Here is a 21,379-nt window from a genome sequence, read left to right as displayed (position 1 = left end):
TGTATCAGCCTGTCAGAACACATTCTCTCTTTCTCATGTCATTTGTCCTCAAGGAAAGCTTGTGAACTTTATTCCATGACAGCGGCTTTTGATCACTGCAAACAATCGGATTTGGATTGGACTGGATTTTTCCATCTGTTGACGAGAAGGGGAGGGGAAGGGCAAAGTTCTTTCTTCGACTGTGCCTCGGCCCGCTTATAGTATGTGCTGACCCGATCCAGTGCCAGGCATTCTTGAGCTTGCACATGGCACAAAGTAGGGGTTGTACAGTAGGTACGCACAGATGCTAAGAGTCTTATGGACTTGGTGATACTTTGATGAAGATTTGAAGGGCATCTCAGTGCACTATAACACAGTGACGTAACAAGCCCTAGTTTACCAGACTGTCTAATGCATCACAATTTCCCGTTTGTTTAGGATTTTTAGAGTGCTGGTATTAGCAGAGACTTTGTTTGAAATATTTTTGTTGAAAAATTGCAACATGGAAGACAAAATTCAGGTGTTTCAAAGGAATATTTTAGGTGTAGGTCTAATATTCCTGTCTGTTTATGATTCCTGTAAATCATAAGTTGCCTAAGTATTGATAATTGAGTGACAGTTTCTACACTGAAAAGCTTTCAAAATCACCTTACACAGGCTCAGTGACAACATGCCAATGTTTCAAAACCCAAGACAGTTGTATATGTTCCTGGGCTGAATGTTGCAATGCATTATTGCTTAGGATTGGCAGTTAACCAAGACAATCACTAACATATATTACATTTCCATTTATCATTAATAGTTTAACTGAATCAGAGTGAATTATAGTTTAACGTGAGGCCAAATAAATGTACAGTATGATACATCTAAGGAAAACTCTAAAATGCAGTTAAACATAAAGGAACATTTCTATTATATAATATAACCATCAGAACTCATGTTGTATTAAAATCAGCTACCAATAATTACTTTTAATTGGAATGCATGTTATGTGCCTGTGTTTTGTTCAGTTGACTGTGAGGCCTGTCCATAAAAACAGAAGCATCTCCAAGACAACATGAAGATGGTATAAGATAAAGAAAGTAAAGAAAGAAAGAAGATGCCTGTAGTGACGCCACAAGTTCTGTAAGCAGGGTTTGCTTTCGTGTGAATGGTGCATAAACTTTGATACCTCAGTTTGAGTGCTCAGACCAAGCTTTTAATTAATATAGCAAAGCATCACCCATTAACTACCATTCATCTTTATATCTTGACAGCATAATAGGAGTATTGGTGTCTAACATCAATGTGCTTCTGGTTTCTTTATAAGTGTGGTGGAACATACAGTATGCTCTGTTTTTATTAATTATGTCACTCCAGAAGATATTAAACATTTTGATTTGAGCACTGAGGCATGCTCTGGAGTTATTTGTTTTCAAACAGACTCAATTGGATAATTATGGTTGAACCAAAGTATTTTTGTTATGCACATCATGTAAACCAAGAGAATATTACAAACCAAACCACAGATCTGTGATGTGATGGTTTATTAACTACAACATGTAGCAGTAGGAAAACATGTTTGATATTAAATGAACAGTAGTGGTTTAGTGACAGCCTTCAAACTTCATATACATTTCAAAGCTAAACCTTTAAAATATTTGGGTAGCTGTAATTTGTGTCAAAGAGTTGCAGCAACAGCTCTGGACACATACATGCTTCAGGATGAGCGCTTTGGGAATTTTACTGTATTTCATGTCAGTCTCTTAGCAGCAATGAAGAGAAGTACAACTCTGGACTCCATCAGGGCCAAGTTGGTGAAATGGTGCTATCAGCTTTTAAACTCGTGGGAATAAAAAATAAAATAAAATAAAAAAACACACGGCCATCCATTAAACTTCTTATCAGAGGTTGAAAACCAAAGGCTAGTCATGATGGCTTACACTATAAGATTTCACACTGGTTTTGTAAAGTTGTAAATATTGTCTTTAGCTCTTTCCTGCCATTGATGAAAAGTAATAAAATAATTTGTTTTAGATATATAAATACAACACTTGAAGCATGAGCTGCACTGTGTACAACATAGTTATTAGCATCACCAATAGTTTTCAAATAAATTTCCAGAAGATTCTCTTTGTCTAACTGATAGTCCCACCCCCAAATTCAAACCATTGGTTGAGCCAATGCTGCTGGTCACGATGATCAGTAAAACAAATGACTTCCCAGTTGTCAAAAGTCAGAATGCTAGATAAGATGGTGTATAATTACCATAACAATGACACTTTACTTAAAGTCTGCATGAAATGAAAATTCATGTTATTTATTTTGTAAATGCATGTTATAGATCTTATTTTAAATTAGTCAGTTTTTTTTAAGTGACCTAAATTTTTAATCAAAATGTCATAACTGGATCTTCCAGTGAAAATAACAAACGTTTCTGGTGAAATATGCAGGATTTCTCCAATCATTTATTATGCCTAAACTCCTCCCCTGCAAGCTTACGTTCACCCGAATCTCAACGGCCAAATAAAACCAGGTCCCCATCCTATATTCTTTCTTTTTTCTTTTCTTTTTTTCTGAAAATCCGTTACACTAGTATATATATATATATATATATATATAACTTACATATATACATATATATTATTACTTATATATTTCACATGGCCTTTTTTTGTGGCTTCCTGGGAAACGAATGATACTGTCCAGTCAAATCCAATCATTATTATTATTATTCAGGGAAGACAATTATCTTTTACTTTATTTGATGGGAGCGGTAAGGGAACTGGAAAATGGATAAGGGCTTCTGGCCCCAAAAATGTTAAGAACCACTGTCCTACATTAAAATGTATGGTAACAGTAGTGATTTGTAATAAATGATTTTTAATTTTTTATTTGCATATTTTGGATATGCCATCAGAGTCTGGGGATGGAAAGTTTTTTTGGTTGTTCAGTGGACTCGTGAATCAGCAAACCCTGCCTGCTACACTGGGAAGTGGTCTGCACTTCCTCTTTCAGTCAGAGAAAGACAGGAGAAAAAGAGACAGACAGCATGGCTAGTCTCATGATTCGGGGGTGGAGGAGTTGTTTGTAGGGGGGACTACTCCGTTCTTGCACAGACACACACACACGTAACAAAAGACTTATTCCACACACACTGCTGGACATTGTGTGTATGCATTTATTTGTTGTTACAGGAAGTAGATCCTCTTACGGAGCATGTGCTCCTGCATCATCACAGCGTTATGTGTACCATTTGGTGCTGATCTTATTACAGTCACAGTTATATAAACCTTCAGAGAACAGCTCCATATAATCACTCCTTCAGTCTCAGTGTGGCATTTCTGCTGATTCTGTCTGGCGCACATGGGGCAGCTGCTCATCAGGGTGAAAGGTGACATGAGAAACATTAAGAATGCTGTGCAAAGGTTAGCTTACTTGTACTTATAACTAGCCTTTTTTAACTGCTTGAATGTCTTTCATTTCTCCTAGAGAGAAAAAAATCCTTATTGTTACAGCTGGTACATGTTGATTGAAACACTGAAACAGTTCATGCGTTTTAGTATTTAAAAGTGCAAAGAATATCTTTATAAGCCTGGTTTACATCAATGTATATTTTGTGTGAATTTTGTATAAAAAAAATAAATAAAGCGCTACGGTTGATTCAAATAAATTGTCCAAAAATACACGTAAAAACCTACATATTGTTTTGAGTTGCTAGTGGCTGCTGTAAGTCGCATGGCAAAGGAAATTCAATAAAGTCGTTACTTAGAAAATACAGGAACAAAACCACATTTCAACATAAATGAGACTGAACAATGATCAGAGGAAACTAAGGGCTTAAATACACAGTGATAATAAGGTAACTAAATGAAAAACAGGAGAACACAATCCAATCAGTAACCATAGAAACAAACAGAACTCCGGAAAAGCAGCAAAGGGAACAGAAGGAAAACAAAACAAAAGCACAAGATCGTTACAATAGCACCCCCTCCCAAAATGAGTACAACTGAGGAGGAAGGGTGGAGGCTTTGGAGGAGAACAAGGGGCTGATGAAAGGCAGGAAACAAGAGGAGATGATGGCGTGAGAAACCAGGGCAGCGATGATGGTGGGAAGAGCCAGGGAGGAGAAGAGAGCAGGAGGATCCAGGTGGGAACCCAGAGTACAGCCAGGACAAATGCCCCTGGCATATTCGAAGGAGGGAGGAGACATGGTGGCGACTTGGCCGGTGGACGACAAATGGAGATGGAGACCGAGGAGCCAAAGGGGTGGAGGGAGAAAGCACAGCTGAAAGCCCAGAAGTCCGTGGCACAGGTAGAGTGATGTCTAATCAAGGTGAAGCCGGAGGGACAAGGGAGCCCGGTGGAACCAACTGATCGATGAGCCAAGGTGGAGTGATGGGCTTGGCGGCTGGAGGCAGAGCCAGGGGATCCTCTTGCCAAGGTGGAGTTGGAGACCAGAATACCCGAGGCAGATCCACGAAGCAACAGAGGAGACGAGGGACAGAAGGAAACAACAGATGTGTTCTAGGCAGAGGAGGTGGTAGAGAGGCTGGGCTGGATCTTTGGAGACACAGGAGACTTGGAGCTGGGCAGAACCAGCAGGGATGGACGAATCAGGGAAATAGGCTCCTCCAAATACTCAAAACAGTGTGCAGAGACCAGCTGCAGCTCACCCTCAGTGGCGGGAGTGTGGGCGGGGCTCCATTCCATTCCCTCGAACTCCATGAGGACACTCACTGGCACAGATGATATTGCTGGCTCGTGCACCTTGTCAGACCTCTCGTCGGGCTTGGGCTTGGGTTCCGGAGCGATGGTGGGCTAAGTCATTGTTTCTGTTGCTGACATCACGGCAGACTCGGGCTCCGTGTCTGAGGTGGCCTTTGGCATAGGCTCTGTGCAGGGAGTGGGAGGCGGCTGGCGGCTGGCTGGGCTCTGGGTCCAGAGTAGGGCTGGTGACATCATCAGCAGAGTGATCACCAGCACCCACTACACAAAAGTGGTGAAATTCCCTTGAGGATCATCCATGCTGCGTGCCTTGGAGAAAAAAAAAAAAAAAAAAAACACCGGCAAGCAGTCAGGGAAGTTGGTAAGGCACACCAGGTCTAAAAGTTTCCTTGTGTGGTCCTCGAGATTTAGATATTCTTGCTCTGGTAGAGAGAGCAACTAGATAGCCGGTAAGTCCCTATTTAATCGGTGTAATAAAACTTTCTGGGTTCAGTCTTGTTACGAGTTGCTGTAATAAAAAAAAAAAAAAAAAAAAAATAAATAAATAAAATCACACGGCACAGGAGAAACAATAAACAATTAAAACTTTAATTATACACCAAAAAACAAAACAACTTGGATATAAACATAGATGCTGCTAGCATTGAATTTTGATTAACACCAGGCTATGACTCTGGGGCTTGAGCAGGCTCATGTGCTGGAGCCAACACTGGAGATGACTCAGGGTCTGGAGCCGACCTGTGTGTGTCCCAGACACACATAAATGCTAGAGCCATTATGGATAGTGCATCTCTCTGGAATTTCCCTCACTGGAACGGACTCAGGAATTTTACACTCAGGAACGGACTCTGGGAAGCCATTTTGAGATGGGAGAGAAGCAGATCAGCAAACTCAATATGGGTGAGGAGAATGCTCATGTTGCTGTCTGTTTAAGGTCTTCTGTTACGGAGTAGTAGACTCAAGAGAGATTAATAGGAAAAATATGGAGAGAGTTTATTACGACAGATGACAAACAGGTAAGTAATGCAGAAATATGGCAGTTCATTGAGATAATATTACTGAATTGGAGCTTGCAGTGGAGCTTGTGGATGTGCAGATGGAGGACCGGTGAAGGTAAGTTGACTGGTAATCCTTACTTGAACACAGGAAGACGAACGGACACACTGGAGTGGATAAACACAGGGACATAGCTGGAGATAAACATACAAGTCCTTGAAAGGCAGGTAAGAGTATTCACTCAAAACATGACCAGACATCCATGAAGAGTGTTGTGCTGGCTTTTAAGGTGTGGAGCTGATGAGGGTGATTGATTGCAGGTGCAGGTGATGGTGGAGTGTGTGCAGGTGGGAGCCAGGAAGGATTATGGGAAATGAAGTTCTGAGGTGACAGGTGATCACGACAATGACTTTGTATCAGGTGTAAATGTAGAGTTTATTCATTCATCCCACATCAACTGTATCCCATTCCTCAAATAACCACAACAAGCAGCTGTAATATCTGTTACTATGACAGCAATGAAGGGAGGATTCCATATCCCTAACCCCCTTTCCCGTCCCACATCGGAGAAGAGATAAGATCCATTAGGAACTTATGATGGGATCCTCCTACAATAGCGAGCTCATTCTGGGATGTGCGGAATGGCCTTATGAACCAGAGCATGTGAGAACCAGGCTCTACTTTTGGCAGAGGACATTAACACACAGAGCTGATTCAGCAAACATGCCATACACTCAAGCTCTTTATATATAGATGCACTCATTCATTAATAGTAAGTACATTCTGGACAGGATCTTTACTGATCTACAGGAAGTCCTGTTCTATATGATTTCTTTTAGTATATTTGATGGTCAGCTCTGTGAAGTTGTTGAAAAAAGACTGATAATGTTTTGTATCTGTTCAATGTTAAGTTTTTTTTTTGTGTCAACTTAAAGAAGAAAATAATGAATGAGGAAAATACTTCAACATTCTCTGATCATCGTGCTGGTTTATCTCCTCACCACATATCCAAAATAGCCGTCAGGGCCAGCACGGGTCATCTGGCTTTGTTTGCTAATATTAATCCTTTGAAGTTAATTGAAAGATCAATCCAGAGAATATGAATAATTATTTCGATGAATTCCCAGCATACAAATTTTAAAGAACAAAAAGACAAATGGAAAAAATCTGTATGCAATACAGTAAAAACGAATCATAACAATTTTTGAGTTCATTCTTCAAAATAAGAATTTTTAACAAATATGTTCAATAACATTGTGAATTTTCCATTAAATGTTAAAAGAGCTCTAGATTTTGCCCTTTAGATTTTTGCCTTAATTCAGCAGAGGTCAGTGAACTTAGCTGCAATGTGTTTCTTCGCTGCAGTAGGAGGAAATAAATCAGTGTCATCTGCAGAGTGATTCTGGAAAGCAGCATTTGGAATATTCCTCTAACAACCCAAACTAGCTTTCAGAAAACAAAGGGCCCTGTAAAAATGTCTCCCTCTGAATTACTGCATGATTTAGTTGTTGTTGAGAATGAACCATTGAGGAATCAGGAATCCTAATAAAAATCATTGAGACCCTAATGCGTATATATGCAGACTTTTATAAGTGATAATATTTACAGAATGATGCTTTGAATCTCTTAAGCTGTAAAAAACTAGATGAGGTCAGAGAGAGCTTTTTTCAGATCAGATCTGGCTCCGATAACAGCTCAGATACATTTGTTCCAAATTACTGTTTTGTGGAGGCACAATTGAGGAAAAATGTGCTTCATGTGGAAACATTTAAATTAATTGATTTTATTCTAATCAAAATATATCCTATTGACATCACTGAATCAATGTAAATTCCTTATGTTACAAATTTAAGGGTCAGAACAGGTAGAATTAGGGCCAGCACAAACCCTCTTTTGGCATTAAAAAACTACTATCAGGATTTACTAAAGACACGCAGTGAAAGATTTGCGCTGAAAAGGCGTGGACAGTTATTTTTGCGGCTGATTGCATATGCATTTGAAGGAGTTTCCCTTTCAGATGCAAAACTTATGGGAGGAGAGTATTTAAATGAATCATGCAAGGTGATGCACTAGTCAATTTACCGGTATTTGTGCCATTATTTAATGCCCCCCTGCGTCTGTGTTCTTTAATTTGCACGTCGTCAATAGATCACGCACAGAACTTTGCACTCCCATCTGCGCTTTTTTGGGATTACACTCTCACGCTAATTTGCCGTTTAGTAAATCCAACCATTAGTGTCTAAAGGTAAATACTGTAGGTTATAGTGTGCCCACCTAAAATTTACATTATGAGGACAAACAGATACAATCCTGTGCTCATTTCTAAAGAAGCTTTGAGCACCAACTCTGATTGTTTAAAGTCCAGCTGAGCTTCTGCCAGAGAATGTCAAGCCCACGCCCTCCTAGCCATACACTGGAAAACCGCACAGAGAGCTCACACGATAGGCCAGCTGACTGCAGCCATTTCAGCCAATGATTACACTTGTGAGGCTAACACCCCACCCTCTCTTAACCCCCCACTCACTGGGCACCCGGGAAGAGATCAGAAGGTCTCTGGGTTGCAAGGTCTAACATAGTCTTTTTCTGTGGCATTGACGCACACTCTGATACATAATTTATACCCCTTCACATTGTCAGAGATCCATCTTCTGGGAGTTAAATATCAGCCATGCTTTTTGCCCTGGTGGAATTCATCCATCATATTTCAGCCTTTCACCCAATTAGTTTCAACTTATGCTCTCTATGCACAATTTTCTTTATTCATTTAGATACAGACATGGCTCTGTCCCTTATCACTGACCCCTTCATATCTATTAAAGTATCATCCCAGTAACTGAAGCTGGTACTGCTACTACAGTCGATACCTTTAAGCGGCACACCGTGCAAGAATTTCTTAACTGGGTGTGACAAGATTTAAGTAGTAGTTACATTAATGTAGCCCTAAAGAATACAGAGACCAAAACAGTGTTATTTCATGAACTTGTGTGCACATATAGTATCTTACATGTGGCGTCAAAGGCACAGTGCATTGATTTACTGGGCATGAATATTCGCTACATTGTGGTGTTTGTCTGAAATGCGGTACATTTGGACTTTTCTGCTTATCCACTATATTTATGACCATCACTGGGGTGAAGTATTAGCAGTGAATACAAAAACATATTCTGATATAAAGGGGCGGTCACTTTACTACACTTTCGATCCATTGACTTCCATACTCATTCGAATACCAAAGACTTGAAACGGAATACGAAGAAATTTTCCATTTCGCTCCGTTCCAAAGTTCTGCGAATTTTTGTGTTGTAAATTTATATTACTTGAAGACGTGTGACCAATAGAAGACCGATATGTCCCGGCATGAGCTTTCAGCTGAATTAAAACTTTAAAGCTGCAGGTTTGTAGCGTTGCATTAAAGGTGGGGTAGGTAGGAATTGTCTAAAAAACTTATTTTTCAAATTTGTTTAAACTTTATGTATATATCAATACATAATTAAAATGTAAGTACTCTGAAAAAGAAAGTATAAAAATCGAGTGTATGTAGACCTCTCACGACTGTTTTAAAGACAGCTCATTATTTCCATTCACTCCACCCTCTCCCTTCTGGGCTCCTTCCAAAGCCACGCCCCCAAAACACATGAACTACTCGGTTACTATCGTAACCTCAGTTCCCTGAGATAGGGAACGAGTATTGCGTAGCTATACGCAGTGGGGAAACTCATTTTCCTCGATTTACTGAAGCTTTTATGTAAAACGCATTTGCAGCTGCACAGCTAGCACATTGAGCATCTGGCTTGCTCATAGGCTGTGCTGCAGCAACTGCACATCCAATGGCGCGGGTGCCTCTGACGTGTAACCAATGAGCATCATCACACGTCAGAGCTCCCCAAGGGGGCGTGGCCTTAGCCTATAATAGCCCCCCGAATTCGCCATTATAGCAGGTTTCACGACTGAAGCGACAACTCACCAGGTTACTATAGTGCGGCCGGCTACGCAATACTCGTTCCCCATCTCAGGGAACTGAGGTTACGATAGTAACCGAGTAGTTCCCTTTCGAACGGTCACTTCGTATTGCGTAGCTATACGCAGTGGGGACGCCATGCAAAACGCCGCACCAGAACTAACTGGTTGCCACTGAACTCAGGACCCCTGAGCAATAGACAAGCCCGAAACCATTATATATATCAGACCGGACACCGTCGGGTCTTATAAATATATATGTGTCAGTAACAATACCAACATAATATACTAATGAACCCAGACACTGTCGGGGCTATCAGCATAATACAATATAACCAGCAAGCGGGTTTTATATATGTGTATGAATGGTTATGCACAGTAACAATGTAGACAAGACCAGACACCGTCGGGCCTTTATCATACCGAAAATACCTTCGCTTGTAGAGAAGGCACTTTCATGTTATAAAATTTCATAAATGTGGAAGGCGAGGACCAGCCGGCCGCATCACAAATATCTTGAATGGGAAAGCCAGATGACCAAGCCCACGACGAAGCCATGCCTCTAGTTGAATGGGCCTTAATACCTATGGGGCAAACTTGACCCACCGAGGCATAAGCCATAGATATGGCATCCACAATCCATCTAGACAGTCTTTGCTTAGTGACTGGATTACCCTTGGATCGGCCACCCAAGCAGACAAAAAGCTGTTCTGACTGTCTAAAAGACGCAGAACGCTCCAGATAGATTCTCAGCGCTCTGACAGGGCAGAGAAAATTAACCTCCCCATCCTCAGCAGAAGGGGGAAGAGCTAATAATGTAATGACCTGTGCTCTGAACGGCGTTGAGAGCACTTTGGGTACATAACCATGCCTAGGTTTGAGGATGACCTTAGTGTCACCTGGACCAAACTCCAAACATGAAGGGCTCACTGAGAGAGCCTGCAGATCTCCTACTCGCTTGATAGATGCCAGTGCCAACAGGAGAGCAGTCTTTAGCGAGAGAGGTTTAAGATCAACCGACTGGAGCAGTTCAAACGGCGGGCCCTTTAAAGCCCCCAGGACCATGGAGAGGTCCCAAAGGGGCACAGAAGGGGGTCTGGAGGAGTTGATTCTCCTAGCACCTTTCAAAAACCGCACCACCAAATCATTTCTTCCTATTGATTGGCCAGCCACCAGAGCATGATGCGCTGCAATAGCTGCCATAAATATACTTTGAGCATGGACGGGGAGCGGCCCATGTCCAACAGCTCCTGCAGGAAGGAGAGTACCACAGATACCTCACATGACTCTGGGTTCACAGTTTTTCGAGCACCAGCTGGAAAAACCTGACCATTTCAAAGCATATAGGCGCCGAGAAGACGGGGCCCTGGCTTCATAGATAGTATTTAGGACCTTCCCAGGAAGGTCCCTGGGTAGCCGTTTAGGGGCCATACATGGAGGGCCCATAAGACGGGTCGAGGGTGCCATATCGTCTCTTTGGCCTGAGAGAGGAGGTCTTTCCTCATCGGAACAGGCCAAGGGACTGTGTCTGATAGCTGAAACAGCTCCGGAAACCACGGTCTGGATCTCCAGAGAGGGGCCACCAGCAGGACTGGGCACCCGCTCTCACTGATCCGTTTGATAACTTGTGGAATCATCGAGACAGGGGGAAAAACGTAAAAGGGACGGTTGGGCCAGTGATGGGTCAACACATCCCTGCTTTTCGAGAAGAACATTTTGCAATGGGTGTTGGATCTCGAGGCAAAAAGGTCTAATTCGGCCTTTCCGAACACACTCCATATCAGACGGACCGTCTGTGAGTACAAGGACCACTCGCCTAGGGGAGTGTTGCCCCGTGAGAGCATATCCGCGCCCAGATTCTGAACGCCCATGATATGCATTGCCCTCAGAGAGCTCAGATTGGTCTGTGCCCATATGAGGAGGTCTCTCGCCATGGCATACAGGTTGCCTGACCTGATGCCGCCTTGGTGATTTATGTAAGCCACCACTGACATGTTGTCCGTGCGGACCAGGACATGATGACTTTTTAAGTTTGACAGGAATGCTTTCAGGGCCAAACCAACCGCTTTCATTTCCAGACAGTTGATGTGTAAGCTCTGCTCCGTGCTCGACCAGAGGCCGGAGACAGGCTTGCCCTCGTGCAGCGCCCCCCAACCCAGGTTGGATGCGTCTGTAAACACCACTTTCCTTCTGGAAACTACTCCCATGGTCACACCCTTGAGGTACCAGTCCTGAGCCCGCCAGGGAACCAGGGCTCTTAAACAACCGTGATTCACCATGATGCACAGGCTGCCTGACTGCCATGCATGGGTTGGCACCCGGCGTTTCAGCCAGTGCTGCAGCGGGCGCATGCGCAGTAGTCCCATACAGAGTACTGACAATGCCGCTGCCATGAGACCGAGAAGTTTCTGAAATTTTCTCAGCGCTGTCATCGCCACAGAGTCTAGAACTGTGCCCAGAAAGACTATGCTCTAGGGCTGGTCCGAATACCATTTTTTGAGCTTCGAAGCTTCGATAGGAATTAACATCGAATATTCGAAGCTTCGGAGGGAGGGGGCTGAACATATTCTTCTCTCTAATAAAGGCAGGAATCTCTATGCGTCTGTCTGTTTGCATTTAGATTATTTATCTTGCATTTAGAACCGTTCATCCAATCGACTTCACGAGTGCAGTGTCACATTTGGTGCAATATAGACACGCGAGACGTGACACGTTCAGAATTAATAAACTTTTAATACAGAACAGCGCGAGCGGGAAGCGCGCGCGCGCCTCACTCGCAGGGCTCCGAGAACGGACACTGCACTAGTGATAAAAAACACAGCCTAATATTTTTCTGAGTAACAAATAACTCTCAAATCAGAAATCAGCAGCACAGTAATTACTGACACAGTAAAGGGTAGGCTAATATATTGTTTCTATTCTATTTCCACAATGTCAAAGCAACGCAGCTTATAGCCTACAAGCTCAGGCATGCACTTCTGCCCATACAAACTCCGCTGTTCTGCGCTCTAAAATAAGAGTATTGTATTTCGCCCAAAAATGCTAAAAAAATAACCGTGTGAGAGCGTGTTTTAGGCTATATCATGTTATAGCCAGATATGACGACGCTTACAGCACGCGTCACCGCAGATCAGCATCTATTCATCAAGCCAATGTGCAAACTATCGCAAATCAAAGTGAAAGTGGGTCGCAGATGCTAACACACAATCAACTTCATTAAAAGTAAAGAACCGAAATGATCTTACCAGGGCTGTTGCCGCTCTCTTATTGCAGTCTTTGATTTAGAAATTTTAGCTGACGATCAGTAAAATGCAGCTTATCTGTTGCTAGTGACGTGCACTCCATTACATCTGCCTATAGCGCGAGATTTGAAGTTCGGATTCATATCCGTTTTGCAAAAACACATTTATGTGTTCATTGTTCATATTGATAAATCAGAGAGAACTATCCGATCTGAGAAAACGCATGACAGCCCCATTCAAACGCGAATGGGAACCGTTTCTAGGGGGGTGCCAGGTGTGGGAAAAAAATAAAATAAAATTTAAAACGAATATTCGAATGTCAAATTTGAAAATCGAATACCAACCCACCGAACGAATATTCGAATACTCGAATATTCTGGTACAGCCCTACTATGCTCTGGCTGGGGGTCAGTTTGCTCTTGGTGACATTGATTGTGAGACCCAGGCGTTTCAAATGGCAGAGAATCAAATCTCTGTGAGCTATTAGCTCGGTTTTCGACTGTGCCAGCACTAGCCAGTCGTCGTGATAATTCAACACGTGCACTCCCTGATGTCTCAGGGGAGAAAGCACTGTATCCATGCACTTCGTGAATGTACGGGGTGCTAGGGATAGGCCGAAAGGCAGAACTGTGTATTGATAAGCTTGACCCTCGAAGGCGAATCTCAAGAATGGCCTGTGATGAGGGTTTATCTGAATATGAAAGTATGCATCTTTCAGATCCATCGTGACAAACCAGTCCCCCGGGCGAATTTGCACGAGGATGTGTTTGATAGTCAACATTTTGAACGGCCGTCTCATGAGAGCTTTGTTCAAATGTCTCAATCTAGTATGGGTCTGAGACCGCCGTCTTTTTTCGGAATTAGAAAATAACGGCTGTAGAACCCCGAGTGCGTTTGCGCGGGGGGGTTAATTTTATCGTGACCCACGTTGCTTCTCACTGAAGACTCGACAACCGCCTGAAACTTTGGGGGTCTGTGAGCGAATTGGAGCGAGTAGCCTCGTTTTATAATGTTTATGACCCAACTCGACACATCGGGGATGGCTTGCCAGGCCCACGCCCGTGTGGCTAGGGTTTGATACACAGTTTGGGATGGGCCGCCTAACACAGGGGGACCTGATACCCTTAACATTGTGATTAGTGCACATACTGAGTGTTGGGACTGACTGTACAGGCTTTTGTCTGTGGAAAAGTCAGTGTAACAACTGGGAGGGGGCCGCCTAGTGAAGGGGGACCGTGAACCTGTGTTGTTGTGATTGTGAAACATACTCTTTTTCTGCTTTACGTGGGTCGCCGTGAAACGGGGTTTGTTTGTAGAGGCGCACGCAGTGCAGTGGGCCTGTTGACAATAATAAAATCTCCAGCTGCCTGAATTAGACAGGGAGCTGTGAGAAGTGTCATGGGATTTTGAGCAGTGACTATCTGTGGCGGCGGCCGATTCATAGCGGGCACGCTGACTGCAGTGATAGTGTGCGGCATGAGTGGCGCGCTTGTAACGGGCCTATTGACTGATTTGAGAATGTTCCCAGCTACCTGTGAGCAGGGGCTGTGGGGGAACATTTATTTCTCACTCTGTTAGAGCTGCTGTGAGAAAAGCAATAGTTTGCAGCGGTGCACGATTTACCCTAGACTGCAGTTATAGCTCTGTTAGAATTGTGATTTAACATGACTAGCTGGCCATGCTTCGTCCAATTGCACTCCTGCTGGGTTTAGATGGGGGGCAGGGTCAACGTTGAGCCCGACCAACCCCTTTCCCGGACGTTGTCAAAGAGGGTGAGTCACGCGGGGGCGGAGCCGGCGTGAACTCGTTCGATTTGGTGAAAAGATTAGTCCAGCCGAGAGGCGCGAGAGTCTCAGAATCCACCACTGACAGAGGGGGATTGACAGAGAAGAACTCTTATAACACTTAGAATGGCAGCTTGTTCTTGCAGTGAGAGAGAACGGTTTCAGCGTGGTTGATTCCAGGCATGAAAACCGCGCTGTTGTGTCTGAATCATGGAGAAGTTTCTGCGTGATGAACAGAATGTAAGGGAGCGGTAGCTCTCTTGTGTCGTAAAGAGAGATAGCCGCGTGCACATCTGACCGCGCGCTTCTTCCGTTGCTGCTCAATGAGGGAAGGAAGCGGGAAAGCGCATGAGAGAGCATTTTCAGAGAAAACGTGCTTCTGTGTGACGTGCAAAACAGAGGGCGGGGTAGCTCTCGTGTCATAAAGAGAGTTAGCCGCGCGAACATCTACCCGCGCGCTTCTTCCGTCGAGGCTCGACGAAGGAAGAAAACGGGGGGAGCGTGAGAGGCGGTTTGCCGTCCAAAAGGAGAGCTAGTCGCGAGCACATGATGTAATAAGCCGATCCGCACATCTGACCGCGCGCTTTTTCCGTCGCTGCTCAATGAGGGAAGGAAGCGGGCAAGCGCATGAGAGAGCATTTCAGAGAAAACGCGCTTCTGTGTGACGTGCAAAACAGAGGGCGGGGTAGCTCTCGTGTCGTAAAGAGAGTTAGCCGCCCGAACATCTACCCGCGCGCTTCTTCCGTCGAGGCTCGACGAGGGAAGAAAACGGGGGGAGCGCGAGAGGCGGTTTGCCGTCCAAAAGGAGAGCTAGCCGCGAGCGCATGATGTAATAAGCCCGTAGGCCTCATGCAGATGCATCCGCACGTGGCACACATCCGCCGGCAGAGAATCCATTTTGCGTGGAGAACTCCCAGGCACGAAATGCAGCTCGCGTGTCCATCGGCCTCGTGCAGCTTACCTCCGCACGTGGCACAAGATGAACCAGGCATTATTAGAAACACTAAATTTGCTAGTAAAAAGGATATGTATCGTCGTCAGGGGAAAACGGCAGAAAGGGCGTAGTCCGCTGAAATAGATGCTCGCGGCTGAAGGGCTTGTTCAACGGCGAAGCTCAGTAAAACAGTCAGGGACATGAAGTTGTCGCTGAAGGAGTGATATCTGCTATAATGGCAAATTCGGGGGGCTATTATAGGCTAAGGCCACGCCCCCTTGGGGAGCTCTGACGTGTGATGATGCTCATTGGTTACACGTCAGAGGCGCCCACGCCATTGGATGTGCAGTTGCTGCAGCACAGCCTATGAGCAAGCCAGACGCTCAATGTGCTAGCTGTGCAGCTACAAATGCGTTTTACATAAAAGCTTCAGTAAATCGAGGAAAAGGAGTTTCCCCACTGTGTATAGCTACGCAATACGAAGTGACCGTTCGAAAGGGAACGCGCGACTCCGACCGCTGAGCTGGAAGACGCATTATATACCTGAGACGAGCGGAGAGGAAGGAGCGCAGTGCATGTAGTGACATCATGTCAGAATCACATGTAATAAAAAGATCTAACTTTATCATTATGAATATAAACAAATAAGATGTATTTTAGTACTCACTATTAAGCTAGCATATCGATATTGGTAAAGTTTAAAATATATATTTTTTGATTCGCTAACGAGCTAGTTATAACTATAAGGCAAAGCTAAAAACAGGTTGCATTGATACACGTTTTTCCATTTCCATTAGTTACACTGTGATGAAGATGAATTTCGTGTAAGATTCATAACAATTATGTTGTTCTGCATGTAAGAGTTTCCATGATGAAAGCATTGTTGACTCTGATGAGGACTACACTCCAGAGACAAGTACCGCATCGTCAGCTCGAGGACAACTAGCTGTTAAACATGTATTTTGTTATGTAAAGTTAAATTTTGCACAATTCAACACGACAGCTATCAACTTGAGCTAGGCCTATTGATTATTTATCGTCTGTAATATGGCTCGCTAAGTAGCCTAATGTTATGTTAGCTATATTAGGCAGCTACATGTGCTAGTGATAGGCTACATGCTTCATGAAAACATAAACAAAAAAAATATGTATAATCAAATTACCTGTCCAGCAGAAATAAAGCCATCAAGGAGTCACTTTTCAGCCCCTTGAGGTCCCTCAGTTCTCGCCATCGCTGTAAAGCCACGCCGATATTGACTCGCGTTTTATTTCTTTGTTTATCCAAAGACTTTTTGTTCATTGCCTTTTCTAGTAGCCTACTGTCTTCTTTTTTTTTTGCCTTGTTTGCCTTCGCTAACTGCATATGCCGGTAATGTGAATTTTGAATGCTCTTTCTCTGCCATTATTTTGCTATTCCTAGGTTCCGTGCCTCTTGAACTCCTCAAATCAAACGGGTACGCGCATGTGGGCAGATCCTGTAGCAACAGGGTGGTTGCCATGGTTGCGAGAGAAAGTGACAATCCTTTGTTTTGTCCCGAATGGAAATAATGAGCTGTGTTTAATGCAGATTAAACGGTCTAGAGTCCCTCGATTTTTATACTCTTTTACATTTACAGTACTTACATTTTAATTATGTATTGATATATAAAGAAAGTTTAAACAAATTTGGAAACAAGTTTTTTAGACAAATCCTACCTACCCCACCTTTAAAGGGGAGTATATTGTACAATTTTACTAATTAATTATTTGTTATATTTTGAATTTGTGTTTTAAAAAAGATACAGCATAGCGTGATGACACATCATGACCAATGCAGTGTCTGAAGAAATTTTGCGTGTTTAAAGTCTAATGCTGATTTCTGTGAAGTGATCAGGGATCAAGTTTGAACAGCATGGATAATCATGTGCTGAGTGAACACAATGCGTTAAATATGCTGTCATTCTCAGGTGTAGGTTCAACAGGTTCATCATGTGGTATTTACATATAATTGATTAAAAAAGTATTTTTTCCCCTTTCCATTTATATTTTATGCAATTTTAGATATTTTATAGATATTTTATCTATTTATCGATCGTTGACAAATGTTTAGAGGTGGGGTTAGGGGCTTAAAATATATACAGTTTTCTCTTTGGCTCATTTTTAGAAAGTCTTATTCTTTAAACTAAGGGGAATTGTCAACTGTTTTATGGGACATTACAACTCTATTGTATGTCTGTAAAATGTAGTAGCTCACCCAAAACATTTAATTCATGCTTCAAAACCTAGTTGTTGTGTTCGTAAATCCCACCAAATTAAAAAAGGTTTCTATCATAATGTGAGCCCTATACTGGTCAAAATATTTGGATGCTTTTTTCAGATTTCAACAGTAAAAGTTTACTGGGGAAAGTCAATAGCTACTGTACACAAAAAAGAGGCACATTTGTATGACATTCCATGTCATAGCTATTTATGTATACATGTGTCTGACAGATTTTGATAATTAAATGGATCATTTTGCATGTGATGGCGCACACGTTGAATATGTTTACAAAGAGTATGACTATTTCATGCCATGTGCATTTAGTTAGTGCAAATTGTAGACAATAGTTGCATGCATACACTTTCCTTAAATGTAAAAAGAAATTAAAATGTGAGCAAGAAACTAATTGTTCAAAGATCTGAACTTATTGTTATGAGAAAAAAAAATCTCATTCAAGAACTTAGCTAAAGCAACTGAGAAAAACTGATAGTAAAATGAAACTATATACAGTATATATCATTTTAGATGCACTATAAAAACTAAACTAAAACCTTATAACTAATGTTAGTGCCCATTTTAGTCCATATTGTATATTCCAGCTATCCAGTAATATCCAAACATGCAAAACCGAGTATCCAATATTATTAGAAAATATGTATATATGTATGTTTGAATATCTATGAATACTAATGAGTTGTGCTTTGAATTTGTTATAGTGTGGGCACAGTAGTGAAGATGTTCAGAACTTTCTGTTCAAAGTTTTGGATGTTCAGGTACAAAGAAAAAATATGGTTGCATAAAATCAGTTGAACTAGCTTTAACTGGCTAACATGTGTAAACTGGACTCAGAAGAGACGTCAGGATTAGCAATCCAGGAAAGGAGTTCCGTGTTCACTTGATTCAATGACTTTCTCAAGCTTTTCAGTGACGCATACAAACATAAAATTACTAGAGCCACCAACTTCCTTTTCTTTGTTTTAAACAGACACACACTGCATTGCATGCTCTTGAATATGTTTATGTCATTAATTATTGTTTATTCACCCTCTAAATGACTTCAGAGTGGGTCAATTTATTTATTTATTTATTACAGATTTCAAAACGCTAAGACATACTACACTCAAATTACTATTAGACAAGGAGACAACGCCATCCTGAACAAAACTGTTCTTTGCTGTTACAACAGTAAAGCTACCATGGTATTTTGATATATTATGGTACTTACATGGTGCTACAAGGTACTACTTTAAAAAATGTAAGTGTTGTGGCATCACCAAAGTTTGTACTAATAAAAGTGACATTTTGAAATCCTTTTTGGGATCCTTTTTACTGGCATCTATAAGCCAGACAGCGGTAGATGTTTTGCTAATGGCTGGAATCTAATTGTATAATAATGCATTTACCCCCATGCACTTCATTTATGTGAATAACTGAGAAGAGTTTTCTATGTGGCAAAATGCCTAACAGTTGAAGGAACTACTAATTTTTTCACTGGAAAGCCAGTCATATGAATCAATGCAGTCATTTTCCGTAAGCCAAGAGTTAAACCTGTCTGATCAGGTTGTTCTTGCATGAGTGATCCACATTTTTAGCATGACATCACAGTTCCCTCCTACACTGGGGTCCCAATTCAGAGCGAAGAGAGGTGAAGAAAAGTATTTGGACCCACTCACTACGTCAAGATCTGTACTGAAGTAATTCTTCTCTCATTGTTTCTGCAGCTGGATTGTGTGAGTTTTGTTGCTTTGCATAAGAGGTCAGATTGAAGCCTTCAGGGCAACAGCTGATGGATAAAGATCACACGAAAAATCATAACAATTATACCTCATCTGCTCTTATGGCCTCTTTTTCTCCTCTTTATTCCATGGAAAATAAATATACTGATTCTCTTTTATGCATTTAGTAAATAAGTTTGTCTGTAAAAAGAAAATGGTTAGTGTTCCTGCATGTTGTTCCTCAGTGTCACCCAGCGGAGGAGGTCTGCAGGGGGCAGATTATGTCCATATACTATTAAATTTCATTATGTGGTTTTTCTGACATCAGCGACAAACATCACCCATTTATTTTGACCTAAAGAGCTGTCTTTCCCCATTTTACATAACACCAGCCTTCCTTCTGCCACTCTCATTCTCTCTCTTGGATGGATATGCTCTATTGTAGCATTTTGAGGCAACATGGGGCCGATTCTGTGTTTCTGACTCTGTTATAGTGCTTGTGTGGGTGAAGATGGCTAGTCTAGAGGTCACTGTCTCATAAGGCAGAAAGCTGATGAGCTTGTCATGAGGTGCAAACGTGCAGCCGTGTTCTCTATAAAAATTCACAGTGACTTCTCTCTTTCCCCAAACCTCAGAACAGAAACATTGAGGATAAATTAATATTTCGATAAAACATGAATAACTAATAATAAAAAACAAAACACTGGTGTAAAGAAAATTATTTTTTCTTTTTGGTTTGATTTTTTTTTTTAAATTGAACTGCATTTAGAAGTCTGAAACCAGTTGAAATGGACTCCTGGACCAGAGCTAATAGACAAGAAATCACATGAAGTCAAGATTTTTTTGTGTGTTTTTTTTTTTTTTGCAGGATTCCTCTCTTAATTTTGCTCTGTGGGATTCTGAACATCCGTTAGAAAAAGCAGAAATAATCTTCTGCTGTCTTGTGCTTGGGTTACTCACATGGTGGGGACTTGTAGATATCATCTAACACGCAACAAACAAACCTCTGCAATATGTTATAATGTCTTCAGGCATTGATATTCTGAAATTACAAGAGATTTGATAAGTCTTAGAACATTCTGCAACATGTAAATCTACACTGAAGAGCGAGTTTTACTTCATGTCGAAATGGCTAATGTTTTAAAGCTGAGTGAACAATGGTAAACCATGTAACTGAGCGTGCTTGCTGGAGGAAAGTTTGGCCTATTTGCTTTACTCAGAAGAAAAGCTCGTAGATCATTCACCTTACAAATGCCCATCCGACAGCCTCTCAGTGCGGTTCAGCTTTCCTCTGGCCCAGGCGCTGATGGATATTTCACCAAACAGATGTATTTCGTCATCATGCTGCACTGTTTATTCGCACAAACATGATCTGAAAAAGTGTGAAATTGCTGTGGAGAGATTTGGGACGTTGCGGGCGTAGTAACATAGAACAATACTTCCATCTAGTGGTGAGTTTGTGTTCACCCTCGTGTTCTTTGAGGGGATTTGTGAAGGTCAAGTAGTGTGTTTGTAAGATGATAGATGGTGCGTTTATGTTCGTAACTTCGTACTGTGCAAAAAACTTTGACTGTCTTGCATTTAGAACATATTAAAGCAGGATGTGATGTATATGAACGATAAAACAATGAGTTCATGAGTTCCTCAGTCGTTATCATTGGGAGCCGTTATCAGTGAAATGATACAAGGACAGCTGACGCTGTGCTAGAGGAAACCTGCTGGATCAGGAATCAACCTTTACACACATTTTTCAGTTTATTCAATGTATTGCGGACAGAGAGGGGGAGAAATGTGTGTGCGTTGACGTTGAGATGTGCTTTTTTTCA

At 42.1% G+C, this 21,379-nt stretch overlaps 1 long non-coding RNA gene across 1 annotated transcript; it reads right to left on the bottom strand.

Moving 5' to 3' along the window:
* Nucleotides 1-5,325: 5,325 nt before the first annotated feature.
* LOC307154936 lies at nucleotides 5,326-20,929 on the bottom strand. Its single transcript, XR_013820436.1, has 3 exons — nucleotides 20,798-20,929; nucleotides 20,514-20,595; nucleotides 5,326-5,849 (listed from the first exon to the last, which is right to left on the bottom strand). It is a non-coding gene; the product is annotated as an uncharacterized lncRNA (long non-coding RNA).
* Between the last annotated feature and the right edge of the window lie 450 nt (nucleotides 20,930-21,379).

Source organism: Squalius cephalus (genome assembly GCF_949319135.1).
Source record: "Squalius cephalus genome assembly, chromosome: 3".
NCBI classification, from domain to species: domain Eukaryota; kingdom Metazoa; phylum Chordata; class Actinopteri; order Cypriniformes; family Leuciscidae; genus Squalius; species Squalius cephalus.
The sequence above is the reverse complement of the archived record's forward strand: the minus strand, read 5'-3'. Positions and strand labels throughout refer to the sequence as shown.